This window comes from Marmota monax, unplaced genomic scaffold (genome assembly GCF_021218885.2).
Source record: "Marmota monax isolate L192 unplaced genomic scaffold, Marmota_monax_Labrador192_F-V1.1 WCK01_AAM20220418_F8-fsc00179, whole genome shotgun sequence".
Taxonomy (NCBI): Eukaryota; Metazoa; Chordata; class Mammalia; order Rodentia; family Sciuridae; genus Marmota; species Marmota monax.
This window is the reverse complement of record NW_026695200.1, coordinates 5,335,675-5,340,903: the sequence shown is the minus strand read 5'-3', so window position 1 is coordinate 5,340,903 and position 5,229 is coordinate 5,335,675.

Genomic DNA, 5,229 nt, shown 5'->3' with positions numbered 1-5,229 from the left:
TAGCCCAATGCCTAATCCTAATCCTAGCTCTAATCCTAACCATAAGCATAGCCCAAACACTAGCTCTAACTCTATCCATTACCCTAACCATAACCCTAAACCTAATGCTGACCCTAGCACTAACCCTAACACTAACTCTATCCCTAGCCCTGATTCTAACCTGAACCCTCAACATAGACCTAGCACTTACTCAATCCCTGACACATACCCTTATTCTAAATGTAAAAAAATTCTAAGCCTAACACTAACACTAACCCTAGCCCTAATTCTAAACTTAACCCTAGCCTTAATCGTAGCTCTAACCCCACCCATTACCCTTACACTAACCATAAACCTCATGATAACCCTAGCCCTAACCCTAAACCTACTCTAACCCTAACCACAAACCTAACAATAGACCTAACCATAAAACTAACCCTTGCCATAGTCCTAACATAGCTCAGACCCTTACATTTACACTAAACCTAACACTAACCCAAGTCCTAAACATAAAGCTAATCCTAACCTAACCTGACATCTAACCCTGTCCATTACCCTAACCCTAATGATAACCCTAGCCCTAACCCTAATACTAACCCTAACCCTAGACCTAACCCTAAACCTAATCCTAGCCTTAGCACTAACCCTAGCTCAAACCCTAACCCATACCCTAAACCTAACCCTAGCCTTGACCCTAAACCTAACCTTAACTTTACCCCTAATCCTAAACATAACCCTATCCCTAACACTAACTGTAACCCTATCCATTACTCTAATGATAACCATAAACCTAATGCTAACCCTGGGCCTAAACCTAACCCTATCCATTACCCTAAACCTAACCCGAAGCCTAAATCTAACCCTATCCATTACCCCAATTCTAACTCTAACTCTAATGCTAATTTGAGCCCTCATCCTAACCCTTAACCTAATAAAAACCCAATACCTGACACTGACTATTATATTACCCCTAGCTCTAAACCTGAACCTTACCCTAAACCAAACTCTGAAACTAGACCTAGCCAAAAATCTTACCCTAAAACTATTTTTAACCATAAGCCTAGACCTGATATTAGCCCTAGCCCTAATTTTTGCCATAACCCTAACACAAACACTAGCCCTCATCTTAGCCCTAAACCTAATTTTATCCATTGCCCTAGTTCTGAACCTAGCTATAACCCCATCCCTTCCCCTAAATCTAACCCTAACCCTAGACTTAAACCTTACACTAATCACAGACCTGAACCTACCCCTAATTTATCCCTAACCTTAAACCTTAACCTAAACAAATCCTAACCTTGACCATGACCCTAATAATACCCTACCTCTAAAACTGACCCTGTCGCTCAACCTAACCTTTATGCTATACCTAGCCATAAACCTAACCCTGAAACTATCCCTAACCATAATAACCCTAATCCTAATATTAGCCCTAGCCCTAATGCTGGCCATAACTCTAACAAAAACCAAAGCCCTAATATTGTCCCTAAACATAGCCTTAATCCTAACCCTAACCCTAGCACTAGCCATAACCCTAAATTTAACTGGTGCCCTAGCACTAAACCTAAATATAACATCATATCATACTCTCATCCTAATCCTAATTCGAGGCCCAAACCAAGGCCTAGCTCTAATACTAATCCTAGCTCTAATCCTAGCCCTAATTTAGCCCTAACCCTAAGCCTAACCATATCCTTAGCCCTAAGACTAACTCTAACTCTCGCCCTATCCCTATCCCTACTTCTAAACTATCCCTTACCTTAATCCAAAGCATAGCCCTAACCCTAGCCCAAATAGAGCCCTAAACATAGCCCTAGCCCTAAACCTAGCTCTAACCCTAACTCTAAATCTAACCCTAAACCTAAACCTCACCAAACACTGGTCCTTACCCTAATGGTAATTTAAAAACTAGCTAACCTTAACCATAGCCCTCAAACTAAAGTGAGCTATAGCCCTAATCTTAAACCATAACCTAAACCAAATCCTAACGATAAACCTAGACCTAACCCTAGCCCTATTTAGAGTCCTAATCCTAACCCTACAGTTAATACTGACCATGACTCTGACCATAAAACTAACCCTAGTTCTAAACATCACCCTAACTCTAAACCTAACCTGAACACTAGACCTAGCCCTAAACCTAACCCTAAAAGTAGCCCTAATTGTAATGCCAGTTCTTACATTAGCCATAGCCCTAATCCTAACAAAAACCTAGCCCTAATATGAGCCCTAACCTAGATTTAACCCTAACTCTAACCCTAACCCTAGCCCTAAACATAACCCTAACCCTAGCTCTAAACCTATCACTTACCCTAAGTCAAACCCTCACCGTAATGCTACCCTAGGCCTAAGCCTAATCCTTAGCCTACCCCAAACCCTAACTCTATTACTAGGTTTAACCCTAGGCCCTCAATCTATCTCTAACCTTAACCCAAGCCCTAAGCCTATTCCTGACCCTTATACTGACCCTAACAGTAACCCTAGGTCTAAGCCTGACCCAAAACCTAAAGCGAACCCTAACACTAGCCCTACCATTAAACTTATATGTAAACTTAACCATAACACTAGCACTAAACCTAAACTTAATCCTAAATACAGCCATAACTCTAGCCCTATCCCTAAACAAAAACCTAGCCCTAGCCCTAACAATAACCATTAATCTAACAAAAAGACTAACCCTATCTCTAGACTTAACCCTAGTTCTAATTCTGGCCCTAACCCTAAACCAAATGCTAACACAAACACTGACCCTTACCATAACACAAACCCTAGCTCTAAAGTTTATCCTAACCCCAAAACTACCCATAACACTAGACTTATCCATAACCTAACCCTAAAACTAGTCATAAACATAACCCGAGCTCTTAAATTACTCATAGACCTAACGCTAGCCATAAACCTCAAACAAAACCTAGCACTAAACATAGCCATAAACCTAGCCCTAAGCATAACCCTAACACTAGCCCTAGCACTAACCCTAACCCTAATGCTTGTCCTAGCCCTAACCCTAGCTCAAACTCTAACCCTAACTCTAAACATAACCCTAGGCCTAACACTAACCCTAACCCTAACCCTAAACCTAGACCTAATCCTAACTGTAACCATAGCCCAAATCCCAGCTCAACCTCTATCCATTACCTTAAACATAACCCTGATCCTAATGCTCACCCAATCCCTAACTCTAAACCTAAACCTAACTGTAGCCCTGATTCTAACCCTAAACCTCACCCTAGCCCTAACATTAGCTCAAACCCTCACACTTACCCTAAAATTAACCCTAACAATAACCCTTGGCCTATCCCTAACCCTAGCCAAAATCCAAACCTTAATGCAAGCCCTAACACTAGCACTAACCCTATTCAATACCCTAAACATAAGCCTAAACCAAATGATAACCCTAGGCCTAACACTAACCTTATTGATAACACTAACCCTATACATTACTCTAAACCTAACCTGAATCCTAATGCTAACCTTATCCATTACTCTAAACATAACCCTAACCATAACACTACTTTGAGCCCTAACCCTAAATCTTTACCTAACCAAACCCTAAACCAGACTCTGACCCTAAGAATACACCTAGCTCTAAACCTGACACTTACCCTAAACCTAACACTTAGAGTAGACCTAGACATAAACCTAACCGTAACACTATCCCTAACCATAACTCTAGAACTGACATTAGCCCAAGCCCTAATTCTAGACCTAACCCTAATATAAATCCTAGCCCTCATCATAGTCCTAAACTGAGCCTTAATCCTAACCTGAAACCTCACCCTAGTCCTTTCCCTAATTTTAACCCTCAATCTAGCTGTTAACCTAGCTCTAACCCCATCCTTTCCCCTAAAACTAACCATAACACTAACACTAACACTAAACCTAACCCTAGCCCTAACCATAGGCTTAACCCTAACACTAACGCTAATGCTAATCCCAGCCCTAATTTAGCGTTACCCTAACAGAACCCCTAAGCCTAGCCCTAAGACTAAATCTAACTCTCGCCCTAGCCCTATTTCTATATATAACCCTATCCATTACCATAACTTTAACATTAGCCCTAACCTTAGCTCTAACCCTAGCCATAATCCTAACCCTAGATCTAACCATAACTCTAAATTGAACCCTAAACTTAAGCCTAAACCTCACCCTACCACTAGCTGAACACTATCACTAATCCTACAACTCGTTCTAGCCCTAAAACAAAACAGAGTCATTGCCCTAAACCTACACCTTAACCTAAACCAATTCCTAACCCTACAACTAGCCATAACACTAGCTCTAATTTGAGTCCTAGGCCTAAAACTTACCCTGACCCAGGCTCTTATCCAAACATTAACCCTGGCTCTAAATATCACCCTAAACCTAAAGCTAATGCTAACACTAGACCTAGCCCAAACTTTAACCCTAAAACTAACCCTAATTATAACCCTAGTTCTTACATTAGCCATAGCCCTAACCGTAGCCCTAACCCTAACACAAAACAGCCCTAATCTGAGCCATAACACTAGATTAATTCTAACCCTAAACCGAACCCTAGCCCTAACTCTAACCCTAAACCTACCCCTAAACTCTACCCCTAACTCTAACCCTATCCCTTAATCTAAGCCAAATTGTATCCATAATGCTAACCCAAGTCCTAATCCTATTCCATAGCCTAAACCAATCCCTAACCCTAGTACTAGTCCTAAAAAGCCCTCATTGTAGCTCTAACTCTTACCCAAAACCTAACATTAACTTTCACTCTTATTCTGACCCTAACACTAATTGTAGGTCTAAACCTTACCCTTGACCTAAACTGAACCCTGAAACTAGCCCTACCAGTAACCTTTTACCTAAACCTAAGTCTATAACTAGCCCTAGACCTAAACCTAAGGTTTAAATCTAGCTCTAGACTTAAACAAAAACTTAGTCCTAGCCCTAACAATAACCCTTAACCTAAACAAAACACTAACACTACCCCTAAATCTAAACCTAGTCTTAATTCTGGATTTCACCCTAACCCTAACTCTAACCTGAATACTGACCCTAACATTTACACTAAACCTAGCTCTAAACCTGTCCCTAAACCAAAAACTAAACCTAACACTAGACCTAGCCATAACCCTAACCCTAAAACTACCCTAATTAGAACCCTAGATCTTACATTACCTATAGCACTAACCCTAGGCCTAAACATAACACAAAATCTAGCCCTAATCTGAAGCCTAAACCTACCCTAAGCAAAACGTTAACCCTAACCCTAGTCTT